General features: G+C 38.2%; 1 long non-coding RNA gene across 1 annotated transcript; it reads right to left on the bottom strand.

Moving 5' to 3' along the window:
- Positions 1-733: 733 nt before the first annotated feature.
- On the bottom strand, positions 734-17831 carry LOC115460493. Its single transcript, XR_003940510.1, has 4 exons — positions 17754-17831; positions 15094-15102; positions 15027-15028; positions 734-745 (listed from the first exon to the last, which is right to left on the bottom strand). It is a non-coding gene; the product is annotated as an uncharacterized LOC115460493 (long non-coding RNA).
- Between the last annotated feature and the right edge of the window lie 319 nt (positions 17832-18150).

The following is an 18150-nucleotide window of genomic DNA, read 5'->3' as shown; positions in this document are numbered from 1 at the left end:
AACACTACAAAAACAACGGTTTGGCGTTTTAAAACCCCATTTACAAATCAAAGGACGTCTCTTCTGACTGGATGGGGCAAGTGTCAATTAAGACATAAAACCAATCCCTGGCTTATAGTTCAAGAATCTTAATTCTTCTGAATTACAATTGGCAGATATCACTCAAGTAGTCGAAAATCCCAAAGAGTTTTTAGAAAAAAATAGCACCAATCAATGGCTAAATTTAACCCCGCTGGTTGAAAATACAATACAGAATATCAAAACTGGTTCTATATAGATCATGATTAAAAAACAACTAGCCACATCTAGGCAATACAATTAAAAACAAATATATAAAATACATATGCAACCTAATGATCTGGAAGAAATTTGCCAAACAAAAAATATGCTTTCAATTTCTTACAAAAACTTAAATAATGCTTCTGTGCTCTAATACACAAGGGCAAAGAATTCTACATCAGGGCGGCGTGATAACATCTTTGCATTCTAGCAAATCAATTATATCTAATACCTCTTGTTGATGGAAAATCACACAACAAGAGAAGTAGCGACTAATGTATCATGGTGACTGACTCACAGAGATGAACCTAACCAATACAAAACCATACATATAATGTTTACCTTAAAGATTACGAAAGGGAACACATACCACGCTGTAAATAGCTTTAATCAAATGAGCCTGAACTGCTCGGGATAAGTCTCAGACCTTTACCTTAAGTAACCCCAAAAGGGCTTCTCTCATTGGCTCAGTGTAGTAGACAACAAAGACAGTAGTGGGAAACAACTCCAAAAAAAAAAAAAAAAGAGGAGAAAAAAACACTACTGAAAAAAAGCTGTCCCACACCACACATTAAAAAAATGATCAAAATGGAAATGTCCTCTTTACTTAATCTTACCTAATTAAACAAAAAAACAGGTCCTTATAGAAAAAGGCATGCCAAACAAAATCACTTATCCTAGTAGCATAAATTTTCATATCTTCATTTTCAATTGCTTCAAACTTCTCCACAATTCAAGTCATTCACAGTTCAAATCCATAACCCTGACAAAGGCCCCTTTGTTTCATGACCTGCTTCAGGAGTAGGAACTTTGCTACTGTGAATGGCTTCAAAACTGTGACCCCTATTTACAGATGTTACCAGTCAAACCACCAATCAGAAAAGAGAAAGAATTAAAGAAACACTCACTCATGTACAGATCTTGAAAAAAGTATGGGCCTGTCTCCTCAGAACTGGACTGATCCTGTCAAATTTCTTAATATGACTTATCAGCCTGGAAGTGCTATTCTTCAAGGTCTGAAGTCACCTCATTAAATTCCTAATACAACCTACATACAATAATCAACCTTGTACAATTATCCAAAACATTTCCTAATACAATGCAATCTTCTCAAAACATAAAATTATATAAAATGGGTGAAAGCAGAGACTCTTGTGGCAACCCACAACTCATCTTCCAAGAAACAGGAACAGCATTCAACATTTTTACTCTATAAGTACAAGTTACAAGTCCTCAAACCCATTGCAAAACTTTCACTGAGATCACTATTTGATCCAATCTATACAGCAAACACTTATGTGGTCTACTAAATCAAAAGCAGAAGACAGGTCATGTTGTATCAATAACACCTGTCGTCAGCAGGAGAGAAATAAAAACTAATTTCAGTCAACAAGGAGCCTAGAAGGGTCTCTGTACTCAAACCCCACCAAAATCCAGATTGAGTATCATGGAAAATATCGTGTCTCCAAATAATATGCTAACTGTTCAGCAACCCAGCCCTTAGGCAATTTGGCAAACACAGGAATATTAGCAATGGGTCTGTAGTTGGACAACTGATCAATACCCTGAAAAGGATTTTTCAAGATGGGAGTTATTAAAATATCCCCAGCATGATAGGAAATATTGTTCCCAGCACTGCAGTAACTGTTGATTATCTCCTTCCCTGGGACTCAATGGCATATAATCTAGAACAAAACATTTCAGATCCAAAAAAAAAAAAGATTCTCTGTCATACAGTGTGTTACAAGTGGTGCTTCTCTTTTATTTCTTTGAACAGCACTAAAGTTCCGCGTTTTACATTTTCTAGAAGTTTGACCAAGATAAATCTTCTTGCATGGACACAATATATATTATACCACATGGTCGGTGTCACATGTCGTGTAATGTTTCAAAACATATTTATGTTGATCATAAGGATTTACAAAAGAGGAGATAGATTGGGTTATTGGGCACAAGGAAAATGTCCTACATTTCTCTTTTGAATGTCCACAAAACAGAGGGACATAGCTTTTCCTTTAAATTCTGCCCTTGACAAGACAATTATCCATGCATGTTGATTACCTCTTCTCCTATACTGTAATGCACATGTAACATATTTATCCTGATCACATGCAACTGTGTTCTGTTGGCATAGTAGGCTCCCTGTTAAATATATGATTGCTTAATAACAGTTTTAGGATAACTTCTGGTATGCAGCCTTGCTTTTAATTCCTTGGACTGTATCTTATATCTTATACTGTTCTTGTGATGAACAAATTCTTTTGTACCTCAAAGACTGTGAAAGTGGTAGACTACATAAGACCATAACAATAGTTATACTGGGTCAGCCCAGTATCCTGTTTCCAACAGTGACTAAGCCAGGTCACAAGTACCTGGCAGAAACCCAAATAGTAGCATCACTCCATGCTATGAATCCTGGGGCAAGCAGTGGCTTCCCCCCATGTCCATCTCAATAGCAGACTATGGACTTTTCCTCCAGGAACTTGTCCAAACCTTTTTAAAACCCAAATACACTAACTGCTGTTACTACATCCTCTGGCAACAAGTTCCAGAGCTTAACTATTCTTTGAGTGAAAAAATATTTCCTCCTATTTGTTTTAAAAAAGTATTTCCATGCAATTTCATTGCGTGTCCCCTAGTCTTTGTACTTTTTGAAAGAATGAAAAATCGATTCACCTCCACCCGCTCCACACAATTCAGAATTTTATAGACCTCTATCATATCCCCCCTCAACCATCTCTTTTCCATGCTGAAGAACCCTAACCTCTTTAGCCTTTCATTATATAGGAGCAGTTCCGTATCATTTTGATAGCTCTTCTTTGAGCCTTTTCTAATTCCGCTATATCTTTTTTGAGATACAGTGACCAGAATTGAACACAATACTCAAGGTTCTTATTTGGATTACCCAGAAATAGATCTGCATGGATTGCATAAAAATACTGATGCCCTCGGTGACACACATATTTGTACATGTATATATACTTGTGATTTATTTTTACACATTAAAAATGCTGTGTAATTCTCTCTAAACTTACCCTTCTTCAGAGCAGGTGTAAATTTGTGTATGAGGCTCCATGTGCTCCTGGGGGTGGGGGGGATGTGTGTCACTGTACAACCTTCTGCTCTAAAGGCATAGATATCTAGATAACCTTTTTAACATAGGTGCTGTGTTATGAAATCACGCACTTTAGGTGTAATGTTATAGACAATTTTTCACATGTTAAAGGCTCCTTAGAAAGCTGCCCCATCAGTCACGCCCACAATAGGTCATGCTATGACAAGACGACGAATACTTTTACAGGACCAATATAGAAGCATGTTCAAGATACAAATTGGGGAGAGCACAAACAGTCACAATGTATATGCTGATAAAATAGTAGATAAAAAACAACAAAGCAGTGGAATCAAATGCATTTATTGGAACAATACCCGACGTGGCCACGTTTCGCCCTCAGGCTGCGTCAGGGGTATAAACTATAAAAACAAAACACAAGTATAAAAACATGTATAACCATACATATTAACAATGTCATAAGCATGATTCAACTAATAAAAGGCAATTATATAAAAAGAGATTCAACATATATAAAACAATCCTTTAAGAGTTCTAAAAAAATATTTATACATGATATCATCTATAAAACAAAATATTTATAATTATCATTAAAATCATACATCACATAAAATTTTTATCAGAACATCTACAATTACTCAAATCACATTTATAACTCTCAATAAAAAATGTTAAGATCATACAATTAGAATCAAAACATTTCAATGAAGAGGGGAAGAAATTTCTTTATACATACCTATCAAAAGTGTATGTAAATATATCATACACACTAGTAGTTCCAAAAATCTAGTTCTACACAGATATAAAAACAAAAAATAAAATATCATCAGACAAGAAGCATATCTAAATGTGCACAAAACTTTTAAAAGACTCTAGACATTCTAGTTTCTCCACTGGTATTCTTAACACAAAACCAAAAAAACTCCTTAGAAATAACCAGTCCACATTACTGCTAGAGGCAGGAAACAGGAAACAGTTCACTGAATAAAAGAGTTCTCACAAAAATATAACAACAGAGGAAGCACTGCAAGCACTCAATCTTAAAAACAACATCTAGTACATCTCCACCAGATCACAGCTAGACTCCCTACATATTCCAAAGATGTGCAAGATGAACAGAAATAAAACAAACACTTACCCACTTATCTGCTACTTCCAACTAAACTGATATGCATTAGCATTACTAGCTTCTGAGACCCATGACTCATATAGCATCATAAGGTTAAAGGTCATCTCTAAGCACATTGCAAGTATCTTAAAGGGCCAGATAGCTATTTTACATTGGAGAGCCAGATTTTAAAATAAACAGTGCTTAATTGTGAAATGTTCATAAAGGTTACAAAACTAATGATCTGAATTAATAAAAGCTTACAAATGGGTATAAACACAATGCTTTCAAAACCGAAAACTCTAGGAATAAATAACCTGTCCACATTTCTGCTAAGGCAGGTAACAATTCACTGAATGAAAAACTTCTCACAAAAATGTAACAGCAGAGAGAGCACTGCAAGCACTCCATCTTTAAAAACAACATCTAGTACGTTTCAATAAGATCACAACTAGACTCCCTACATATTCCAAAGGTGTGCAAGATCAACAGAAATAAAGCAAACACTTACCCATTTATCTGCTACTTCCAACTGAACTGATATGCATTAGCATTACTAGCTTCTGTGAGACCCATGACTCATATAGCATCATCATGAGGTTAAAGGTCATCTCTAAGCACATTGCAAGTATCTTAAAGGGCCAGATAGATATTTTACATTTGAGAACCAGGTTTAAAATAAACAAATGTTCATAAAAATTACAAAACTGGTGATCTAAATTAATAAAAAGCTTATCTAAACAAATGGCTTTATCATAGAAAAACCGAGTAGTCACTCTCTTGATTTAACCCATATGGTTTCACTGTATTAAATTTAAAAATAAGCCTCTGTTCTGCCTTTAACAACAATTTGTTGACATCTCCACCTCTCCAATGTGTTTTGATTCTCAATAATACAAGAAATCTCAATTCTTCAAAGGAGTGCATAAAATCATGCATATGTTCTACCAGTGGTTTTTCAAACATCTTGTTTTTTATGGCACTCTTATGTTCTGCAATACGTTTGTTGAATATACGTACTGTTTTACCAATATATACAAGTCCACAAGGGCAAATAATTGCATAGACAACCTGAGATGTTTTACAATTCGAATATTGTTTTAGTTCAAATTTTTCTCCTGTCTTTGGATTTTCAAAAAATTTTGCTTTCAGATTTACTGTACAAAAACAACAATTCAAGCATGGGAAATGCCCCCAAACTGGATCTTTCCTTACAGGTACTGGTAATGCTGATGGTGCTAAGAAATCTTTTAAATTTCTATTTCTCTTAAATGCTATCATCAGTTGTTTCTCAGAAAAGCACGGTATATTCTGAACAAGTGTCCAATGTTTTCTAAGTATTTTAATAATATCACGTGACACATTGTCAAAATAAAGGGTACACACAATTTTATCTGTATTCTTATCAGGAATATTATTATTTCTATGGAGGAGGTTACCTCTTTGATGTTCTTTTGTTTTTAGCATCCCTTCCTCTATGTATCTATGTGGATATCCCCTCTGCTTTTCTGAGAAACAACTGATGATAGCATTTAAGAGAAATAGAAATTTAAAAGATTTCTTAGCACCATCAGCATTACCAGTACCTGTAAGGAAAGATCCAGTTTGGGGGCATTTCCCATGCTTGAATTGTTGTTTTTGTACAGTAAATCTGAAAGCAAAATTTTTTGAAAATCCAAAGACAGGAGAAAAATTTGAACTAAAACAATATTCGAATTGTAAAACATCTCAGGTTGTCTATGCAATTATTTGCCCTTGTGGACTTGTATATATTGGTAAAACAGTACGTATATTCAACAAACGTATTGCAGAACATAAGAGTGCCATAAAAAACAAGATGTTTGAAAAACCACTGGTAGAACATATGCATGATTTTATGCACTCCTTTGAAGAATTGAGATTTCTTGTATTATTGAGAATCAAAACACATTGGAGAGGTGGAGATGTCAACAAATTGTTGTTAAAGGCAGAACAGAGGCTTATTTTTAAATTTAATACAGTGAAACCATATGGGTTAAATCAAGAGAGTGACTACTCGGTTTTTCTATGATAAAGCCATTTGTTTAGATAAGCTTTTTATTAATTTAGATCACCAGTTTTGTAATTTTATGAACATTTGTTTATTTTAAACCTGGTTCTCAAATGTAAAATATCTATCTGGCCCTTTAAGATACTTGCAATGTGCTTAGAGATGACCTTTAACCTCATGATGATGCTATATGAGTCATGGGTCTCACAGAAGCTAGTAATGCTAATGCATATCAGTTCAGTTGGAAGTAGCAGATAAATGGGTAAGTGTTTGCTTTATTTCTGTTGATCTTGCACACCTTTGGAATATGTAGGGAGTCTAGTTGTGATCTTATTGAAACGTACTAGATGTTGTTTTTAAAGATGGAGTGCTTGCAGTGCTCTCTCTGCTGTTACATTTTTGTGAGAAGTTTTTCATTCAGTGAATTGTTACCTGCCTTAGCAGAAATGTGGACAGGTTATTTATTCCTAGAGTTTTCGGTTTTGAAAGCATTGTGTTTATACCCATTTGTAAGCTTTTATTAATTCAGATCATTAGTTTTGTAACCTTTATGAACATTTCACAATTAAGCACTGTTTATTTTAAAATCTGGCTCTCCAATGTAAAATAGCTATCTGGCCCTTTAAGATACTTGCAATGTGCTTAGAGATGACCTTTAACCTTATGATGCTATATGAGTCATGGGTCTCAGAAGCTAGTAATGCTAATGCATATCAGTTTAGTTGGAAGTAGCAGATAAGTGGGTAAGTGTTTGTTTTATTTCTGTTCATCTTGCACATCTTTGGAATATGTAGGGAGTCTAGCTGTGATCTGGTGGAGATGTACTAGATGTTGTTTTTAAGATTGAGTGCTTGCAGTGCTTCCTCTGTTGTTATATTTTTGTGAGAACTCTTTTATTCAGTGAACTGTTTCCTGTTTCCTGCCTCTAGCAGTAATGTGGACTGGTTATTTCTAAGGAGTTTTTTTGGTTTTGTGTTAAGAATACCAGTGGAGAAACTAGAATGTCTAGAGTCTTTTAAAAGTTTTGTGCACATTTAGATATGCTTCTTGTCTGATGATATTTTTATTTTTTGTTTTTATATCTGTGTAGAACTAGATTTTTGGAACTACTAGTGTGTATGATATATTTACATACACTTTTGATAGGTATGTATAAAGAAATTTCTTCCCCTCTTCATTGAAATGTTTTGATTCTAATTGTATGATCTTAACATTTTTTATTGAGAGTTATAAATGTGATTTGAGTAATTGTAGATGTTCTGATAAAAATTTTATGTGATGTATGATTTTAATGATAATTATAAATATTTTGTTTTATAGATGATATCATGTATAAATATTTTTTTAGAACTCTTAAAGGATTGTTTTATATATGTTGAATCTCTTTTTATATAATTGCCTTTTATTAGTTGAATCATGCTTATGACATTGTTAATATGTATGGTTATACATGTTTTTATACTTGTGTTTTGTTTTTATAGTTTATACCCCTGACGCAGCCTGAGGGCGAAACGTGGCCACGTCGGGTATTGTTCCAATAAATGCATTTGATTCCACTGCTTTGTTGTTTTTTATCTACTGTTTTGTAAGCAGTTGTGTGCCTTTTTGTTTTTTTTGTTTTTATGCTGATAAAATAGCCACTTACATGCATTTCAGCCATGTACATTTACCCCAACTCCTAAGCAGGAACAAACATACTTTGCTGCATTCTAGCCATGATTGTTGCACTTTTGTGACAACACACTGCCTGTGTGACTTCATAAAATGGCTTCTTAAATAAGTGCATATTTGGCCTCCCAACATGGGGGGAGGGGAAGGGATTAGTAAGGTGCTTTAAGACAACAGTGCATGTTATTTGCCCCTTAATGCTCATTAAATAGCAGTAATGTGCATTATATTATTGTAAAGCATGTCAGTTTAGGTTACTGCAGGAAACATAATAATGAAATGCAAAGTATGCAAAACACCTCATTATTAAGTAAATCAAATAATACCGCTTCTGGTGAACTTTGCATTATTCCAGGAACAACTATACCAGCTCAAGCTGACTGCATACCATTGGGTAGAAATTGTAGAAGCAGACATGGTAAAACATGGCTGTGTCGGGTGTTATTTTCACTTGATCAACCAAATAAATTTTTCTAAAGATTTTATCCACATTTTACCATGTCTGCTTCTTCAATTTCTTTCCTTTGGGACCTAGCAGACTGTTTGCCTACCTGTTTCTTGCAAAAACAGGAGTTGCTCTCCCTCCCTCTCTCGTGCACTTCTCAGCCCTAGAAGACTCCTGAAGTTATTGGGCCAAATCCTGCCAACAAAAACCACTTTGATTTGACGAATGGTTAAGAAGAGTATAGTAAAGGGTAGAGGGGGTATTAGAATGGATAGATGATGCCGTCTAAGATGTTGAACAATTTGTATGTTTGACAGTTAAATGTATCCTTATTGGTGTGTTCAATAACATTCGCTCTATACAAGATTCACAAATTTCCTCAGGAGCCATAAGAACCCAAGCCGCCAATGGCCACAAAAGTTTAGTAAGTGCTTATTTAGAGGGGGAGGTTTGGAGGGAGATAGGGTGGGTTTTATAGTTTTATTGTATTGAGGTATGGGGAATAAACAATAAACTCGGTGAGGCTTCTGCAGTATTCGTCTTTAATGTTGATGACAGTATTGTTTTGTTATTCATAGTACAACTTGTCTGAGTACTGTGTTGTGGGGGGTATTTTTATGGTTTTCTTTCCAATAAAATTGTTTAAACATAAGAAGAGTATAGAAAGACGTTTTTTAAAAAACCTAATCACCCCACTTCCCTCTTTAGGTCCCCGGGGCCTACCTAAGGCATCCCTGGAGGTTTAGGCCATTCTGATTCCTAGCAGTAGTACCACAGGACCACTGCTAGGGATCACTGGCACCATTTTGACTGAGGACCGCTCCTGCCCAGTACTGCTAGATCACCAGGGATGCCTTAGGTAGGCCTGGGGAATGGAGGGTAGGGAGGTACAGTTATTTGTTGATGGGGGGAGGCTGTGCTTGGCCCAATACATTAATGTATCTTCAGAGACATTCTACGGAGAGGAAGGGCGAGGGGGAGCAGCTTCTGTTTCCACATGTTGGCGGCTCAATGTTCTCAGGCAGGATGTTTAATGTAGCTTGCAAGGTTGATTGCAAGCTACATTTTTCATGTACCATGAGACTCACTAGCCTGCGGTACTGAGATACTTTAGGTTAGTGACTCCTGTGGTAAACTAAGGTGTGGTAAAAGGCCAACCTTTTATTGCACCTTAGTAAATAGTCCCCCTTAGGCGACCTATTGTATAATTACCCTATACATGTGTGTTCTAAGGGTAATATTATAAGCAGGGCCAGTCCTAGGGTCTCTGGTGCCCCCCTGCAGACTATGAGTTGGCGCCTGCGCCCCCCCCCCCCCTCCGGCACCCGCGTGCCCCCGCCCCCCCCCCCCCAGCATCTCCTTTCTCTCTTCTCCCACCCTGCCTCGTCCAGCGATTCTCCTCCCCCATCCCCCGCCGCCCTTGGTGCTTTAAATCTTTAATTTACCTCCATTCCAGCAGCCCTGTCATTTGAAAGCCTTGCCCCGTCTCTAGCCTTCCTTTCCTTCGTGAGTTCGTTCTGCAGTCCCGCCCTCGAGGAAATGACATCAGAAGGCGGGACTGCGGAACGAACTCACGAAGGGAGGGAAGGCTAGAGACGGGGCAGGGCTTTCAAAAGATGTGGCTGCTGGAACGGAGGTAAATTAAAGATTTAAAGCACCAAGGGCGGCGTGGTATGGCGCTGCAGCGGCGCCCTTGAAGGCAGGCGCCCCCTGCGGCGCTTACCCCGCTTACCGGGTTTGACCGGCCCTGATTATAAGCCAGTTCTATGGGTAAAATAATGCAGAATGTGCAATATGTGCAAACTTGTAGTAAGCACAGACTTTGTCAGGAGCAGCAAAGTATTATCAACATATAAAATACATAACCTGGGAAACATGTGCACGCCTCAGAGAAGCATGCAGGACCTTCTTGGGAAGGGGGGAGAATTTGCCGGGGGGGCCAGCTGTGGCTCCTTAATGCTTCTCTATGGAATACATCCCCCCTCCCTTGTCCAGAGGCCCTTGCTGCTGACACTGTCTCTAGAACAGCTGCTCTGTTTTCCATCAGGAGTGTGTGGCTCCAGTGGGTTTGAGTTATACAGAACACAAACTCCCATGTTATTCTTGGCATGTGCCTGAACAGCTGCACTGGAGAGAGACTCCCCTCCCCACCCCCAGCACTCTAGGCCTATTCCAGACATGAAAAGATATGTTAGGTTTTGATTTTTCTACACCTACATTGGAATTCCTGGGATTGTTCCAGTATTCTGGTTTTGTTATCAACATAGAACTAGGTAGGTAACTGCAGACTACAAGAACTGTAATGTAATGTAATGTAAGGCTTTCTCCCGCACTAGTTCTGGCTCTAACCTTGAATTCTTTTTGCCAATGCCACCCCTGCTACAAAAAGAGTGACAGTGACTGGTGCTTATCTGCCACATGAGTTAGCCTAGTATAAAATTATCATCTTTGTATTCAACGCTAGTTAGGTCCAATGGGGCAAAATGTTATCAGGAAAAGGGCTCGGTGCTATTAATGGATATGAAACTGAGAGTTGCCATGTTGGAAGAGACTAAAGATATTCTCTTTTCATTGCATAAGGTTTGTGTGAGAGCACTTTGGGAGTACATGGCACACAGAATGTAGAATCATACAGATGAGGTGAAAAAAAGCACACAAGTTTATAGAAACTTTAGAGTCTGAGTATAATTTTACTACCAGCTGATTATTTGGTGTATAGCTAATGACTGTCAACCATAAAATGTAAAATCAGTAACTGTCTCTGAACTCCAGCTAGTAAGTTTTTCCATTACTAATGTGTGGCAGGTCTTGCTGAGTACTGTGGACGGAGCAGGGGGGACTGCATATTTCCAGCATGCTGCTATAGTCTAGAGGCCAGAAGGACGGGTGATTAAATGCCTACTACCACTGGGTGGACAGTCCATCACCTTCACCACTAGTGCAAAGATAAATGAAAGAGGGGATCCTGCCATGTCCTCAGCACGTTGTAAACACTGGTTCTTAGAATGCTTGTAGACTGGGACATGTCCTCCACATATTGTGGAATGAGGCTTTGCTGTGATATCCTCTCTGACATTGACCTGATGAGTGAAGCCAGATCTCCCAAATATGGACTACAGCTAAAAGGTCCAGTTATAAAATTTTGCATTGTACATCCAAGTGGGAAATGCATGTGGGTGATTCACAGACTGTCTTCCACAGCCTTGCTCACATTTACTCTGGAATCAGTAAGATAAAAAATGCTTATGTCATAAATTGTTGAGCTTGACCCCAGTTAGGTTCCCTTTCTTTGCCATTTAGTTTCAAGATGTTAAGTTTCTGGAGGATGTGTCTTGTAATTCTAATGAACTGTTATAATTTAATAAGTGAGAAAATGGGAATAGCGTGTAGACTGATTTTACTTTCCAAAACCAGTCTTTCAATAAAGACATTGTTACTCTGTTCTTCTGCCTACATTTCTCTTCCATCACCATATCACAGCTGCCGGTAAGTTCTCCATCTCATATAAAGGGAGTAGTCAGGAGATATTTAGAGAAGTCATGCAGCTGCTAAAAGATGGTCAGTGTGTACCATAGATGTTCTACTAATGCCCTCCATGCTCTCTTAAATGGTTTATGTTCATCTCCAAGATTCCTGAAGCAAATATACTTACTCTTGCCTCAGACTGGAATACCTTCAGAGTCACAGACAGTGCCTTGTAAAAGCTTTCATATCGTTCTTGATTTCTCACATTCTGTTGTCTAAAAGCTACAATTCTAAATGCATTAAAAAATGTGTTTCACCAACTCACACAACATACCCTATACTTTCAACATGAAAAAAGAATTATAGAAATATTCAAAAGGTAATTAAGAATCCATAAAGTCTTGATTGCATAACATCTTCACACCCCTTCATCACATACCTGCTGGAAGCTTCCTTTGCAGTAATAAAAGCCATGAGTCTTTAAGAATAATTTTCTACCATTGCACAGTGGAAAGGCACAGTTTTGTCCATTTTTCTTGGCAGAATAACAAACTCAGACTGGTTAGAATTTGTCTACAAAATCAGTCTTCAGACCTTGCTTCTAATTCTCTACGTTTAAATCATTTTTTATTGAAAATGTTGAACCATGACACAAAAATGGAAGGTCAATCGCAGAGAAAAAAAAACTCAGAACACTCCTTATAATATGGAAAGACCAAAACACAAGTGAATCCTATACCCCTTCCCCTCATCTCCCCACCCCTCCCCCCACCCATGAGAGCCATGCACCAGAATAACCAATACTGCCCCTAATCCTAGAAAACAAAGATATCAACAGTCACATGCTCAACAATCAACTCTGAGCTTGTGTAGAAAGAGTCTGCAAAAAGGGATCCCATATTGCACAAAAACGGGTACCCACAGCAGATACAAAATCATGGTCCTGAAGCTGATCCATTTGCAGCTGGGAAATCATATATGATCACCAGCATTGCAATGAAGGTGCTTTAGGGTGACAGACAAAACAACAAAATTGTTTTTTTTGGCTGTCACATAAAGCCATCAAAATTACTATCCTCAGATAAGCCTTACAGCCCCTCAGGATAGATCTATCTAATGTATAGACCTCAAACAAAAGCTTGGGTGAGTGATAGACCACAAACGATGAAACCCGGTCAACAGCCCAGCCCAAAACCACTGGACAGCTGAGCAGGACCAAAACATATGACCCAACGTTGCCGCAGCCAAGATATATTTCTGGCAAGTCCAGCATGAGCAGCCCGCTGAGGGGAAAAATATAAACAAAAACCAAACTTATAAAGTAGCTCCCGATGTGGAATGCTGATGGCATGCTTTTGAATGGCGAGGATAAACGACTGAAGATGTGAGGCCTACAATTGAACCTGCAAGTTCCCACTCCACCAGCTTGGCATAATCCGCATCCGTGGTGATGTCTTGAAGAAAATGTTGGTGAAAAGTCAAGGGGACCCTCTTTTGAGACCCCAGCATAAATGCCTCAGAAATTGTCTCCTGAATGTCTTCCGTGAGATTCTCCCAAGCCAAAGAATGGACATAGTGCCGCAGTTGGAAATAGGCAAAAAAAAAAAATCCCACTGAGGAAGTTGATATTGTTGTTGCAAATCCACAAATAGTTTCATATGACCATCCTCAGTCACCACCTGCAGCAGGCACTTAATCCCCTTGCGAGCTCATTAAGTAAACACACCAGAGCTCAGACCTAGAGGAATAGAAGGGTTATTACAAATAGGCAGAAATGGTACCACTTACAAACCCATCTCCAAACCACCTGACCTGCCCTCAAAACTGGGAGTGCCTTAAAAGTCCCAGTCCTAATCACAATATTGCCAAAACCAGGAAAACCGAAAGATGAGGCGGATTCTTACTGACCGATATCACTCATTAACGTGGATATAAAATTATTGGCTAAATTGCTAGCAAATTGGTTGGCAATACAATTACCTAATTTGGTAGGGGATGAACAGGCTGGATTTGTGAGAGATCGACAATTAGTACAAAATGTTAGGAAAAGTTTGATGGCAATGCCATATACTGTAATAAAAAGCAAGGTCAACATATAGTAGCAGTTAGCCTAGACGCAGGAAAAGCGTTTGACAAAGTGAGGTGGGAATACATGTAACTAATATTTGAAAGGGCGGGCATTGGGGGATGGTTTTTGGACACCATTAAAACTTTGTACCATCAACCTAGGGCTCACATTTTAGTGAATGGAGAACGCACATCAACATTTCAGATACAAAGGGGTACACGCCAGGGCTGTCCCCTCTCCCCCCTACTTTTTGTTCTTTGCATAGAATCCCTGATCTGTAAAATGAGTCCGGAGGGGACCATTAAGGGAGTGGAAATGGGAGGGAAAGAAATAAAAGTATTGGCTTTTGCCGATGATCTGTTTTTGACTTTGGCAGATCCAGAGACCTTGCTTCCCAGCTTGCTTACAATGATCAGAGCATTCAGGATTTACTCTTAACTTGGAAAAATTCAAGCTCTCCCGAATGAGGAGGGGGTGAAGGGGGGATAGAAGGGGGAATTCCCTCTACAATGGGCGGACACATCTCTAAAATATCTAGGCATATCTTTACCAGTAGATTTATCCAAATTGTATTCTGTGAATATGAAGTCCTTGCTATTTGACACTGCCACACAACTGCAGGTTTGGATGGCGTACCCTATTTCCCTTCGGGGACGGGTATATCTTATTAATATAATTATCCCCCAATGGTTATGCACTTTTCAAATGCTGCCATTGTACTTGCAAAACAGAGAACTGAGGCAGTTCCACAGACTTGTGCAGAAGTTTTTGTGGAGAGGGAAGAAGGCAAGGTTAAGCATGGAGATCATTCAGACACCAAAGAGGTTTGGAGGGATAGGGCTATTAAATATTCGATACTTGACAACTGCATGCAAGATGAGGCACATAAACGACTGGCTTAGGGGGACAGAGAAATTTTCGGCTACATCTTTAGAAGGCGGAATCATACAACCTATACATCTTAGTCCTATACTACATGCTACCAAATCTTTACCCCCTGGAGTTTTTAAGGAGTTCCCCGTGTATAAGGTGGCACGTAAATCGTGGAGATGGTTATGCTATCACTTTGGATTCTCGGCATCGGTGACCCCTTTTCTTTCCATTGTAGGAAATCCAGCATTTCCACCTGCATTACATGGGGGGACCTTTTCCACATGGGGGAAGAAAGGTCTGAGGTATCTATTTAATGTGGTGGGAGAGGGAAGATTGAAGATGTTCATTGAGATGCAAGGGGAACATGATTTGCCTCAAACTCACTTTTTTGCTTATATACAATTAAAGCATTACATAAACTCAATCCAATGGACTGATCTGACTGAAGATGTACAGGAGGTGCTATCGGAGGCACTCACTTTGGGATGAACACAGGGAGTACCATTATCTTACCACCGTAGATTTCTACCAGACAATACTGCAGACATTCGATATAGAGAGCTGGAATCTGCTTGGTCTCTAGATTTGGGAACGGAGATTACTTATACCAAATTCTGTTACATACATCAGCAAGTGATCTCGATGCAATATAAGGAGGCATTGTACAAGTTTATTATGAGATTGTTTATTTCACCAAACAGGGCAAGGCAAGCAGGGCTCACTAGAGAAAGAAAATGCCCTAAATATGGGATGGAGCGAGCGCGCTTGGGGCACACATGTTTTGGCATTGCAAGCATGTTAGGATCTTCTGGGAATCCTTAATAAAAATGATATCAAGGTGGTGGAACCAAGCAGTGGTGGTTAGCCCAGTGTTGCTATTTGGACATTTGGAGGAGGAGGAGTCCATCAATGCAGGATTTTGCTCTTTCTTATGATATACTGTGGCTTTTGGCCTTAAGTCTATATTAAGTGTATGGCTCTAGTCCTCCCCTCCTAGCCTAAAACATTGGAAATTGTACATGTTGGAACAGCTGAGGATGGACAGACTGGGTATCTCTGATTTAGACTATGTAAGCCGCATTGAGCCTGCAATGAGCGGGAAAGCGTGGGATACAAATGTAATAAATAAATAATAAAAGGCTGTAGGCTTATAGCAACTTGGGAGCCATTTTGGTTGATATTACCCCATCAAGCTCACAGCCGATTGTTAAATTAAAAACTGTTATGGCTTTACAAGAGAGGTTTTTTTTTATTTTGTTTGTTATTGTCCCCTCTCATTAGAAAGGTAAGGAAGGGAGGGTGGGAAGATAAGGGACTGAAATTGTATATTAATACAGTGCACATGTGGACATTCTTGTAAGAACTAGCAGTACAATTTAAGGTTGTGAGTTGAACAACTAGATGAAGTACGTTGGGTGGAATGCACTTTGAAATTGTGAACTGTATAGTTTTGTTGATGTGTTAAAACAATAAATAGATTTAAACATATATCAGCAGCATTTGACACTATGAATCATTCAATCCTTTTACAATGGCTGGCTGCCATTGAGACAGGTGGCAATGCCTTCATTGGTTTTCTCTCTCCCTATCTGATTGCACACAACAGGTATGAGTATGTGATGATAGCTCCCTATGGTGTGAAATTATCGACTGGGGTCCTTCAAGGGTTTTCATCATATGCTTTATTGTTTAACATCTGTGTGCAACCCTGTATGTTGCTTATTGACAGGATTGGGAGTTCTTTTTACAAATATCTACACCTATGATTTACAATATTTTGTTCCGATTAAAGAAACCATGTGATTAGTGACATTATGTTTGAAGACTATAGAAACATGGATGTTTGCCAACAAGTTATGTGTGGAATTTTAATAATTTTTTTAAAAATAGGCAGGAAAATGAAATAATGATTTTACATTAGTTATCTGCAATGCATTTCTCTCAAATTACTGTTAATTTTGTTTATTTATTTTAGATTTTGCTCACACCTTTTTAGCTCAAGGTGAGTTACATTCAGGTATAAAATGGTTGATTTTTACTTACTGTTCTCAGGAATTTAGAAATCATTATGGATTCCAGTCTGTCCACAAAGGCACATATAGCTAATATAGTCAATACTCTAGTTTTTAAGCTATAGTTATCTGTGATAACTTGTGTAATGTTTTTCAATCACTGGTTATTTCTCACTTAGATAACTTGGGCCTACTGTTGGGTCTCACCGAGTCCGTTTCACGTTGCACAAAATGCAGTGGAACACATGTTGGTTGAGGCTGTTTTCTTCCAGGAACTCTACTTTTGCAAGTCTTACATTGATTGTTCATTGCTTATTGAATAACATTTAAACTATTTTATTCCAATACACAAAGCATTATGCAACAAAGCTCCAGTAACCACTGCTACTTTGTTAAAACTTTATCATTTTCAGGCCTTGAGGTCTGAGAATTGGTGCCTTTTAGATGTTTGAAGGGAAAAAAGAAGAGGGATCAGTCTCCACAACTCATAGCGCAGCAACAGAACAGTGAAGATGATCAAGGAACCAGTGTGCAGCCAAAGGTGTCTTTGAAAAGGGTATTTTATTAATAACTGTTCACATAATATACATAGGAAAACATGTAACTGCTTAAGGGACTCAACACGGGCTGTGTTTCAGCTATACTGCCTGCATCAGGAGTCCAGATATAAATCCATATGTGCATATATCATATGTAAAGTGTTAAACATGCATCATATTATGCAGTATGGAACACAGGATCTTCTGGTTGGCGTGGTTAGAGAGATGAGTGCTGTATCTGTGCATGGCCCACATTCCTCTTTGCTGGGTGATCAATAGAAATCAAACAAAATAAAACATGGAAAAGAAAATAAGATGATACCTTTTTTTATTGGACATAACTTAATACATTTCTTGATTAGCTTTCGAAGGTTGCCCTTCTTCCTCAGATCGGAAATAAGCAAATGTGGTAGCAGATAGTATATATGAGAGAAATATCAAAGCATTACTTTGACAGTCTGACAGAGTGGGAGGGTGGGGGTATGCATGGGGACATCAAAGCATTTCATTGATATTCTAACAGAATGAGTGTTGGTAGGTGAGAGGAGCGTAAAGAGAAATACAGCTTTATGTTTTATAATGAGTTAGAAA

The sequence above is a fragment of the Microcaecilia unicolor genome, chromosome 1, assembly GCF_901765095.1.
Source record: "Microcaecilia unicolor chromosome 1, aMicUni1.1, whole genome shotgun sequence".
NCBI lineage: Eukaryota > Metazoa > Chordata > Amphibia > Gymnophiona > Siphonopidae > Microcaecilia > Microcaecilia unicolor.
Note: the sequence above shows the minus strand (reverse complement) of the source record. Positions and strands in the feature narration are given on the sequence as shown.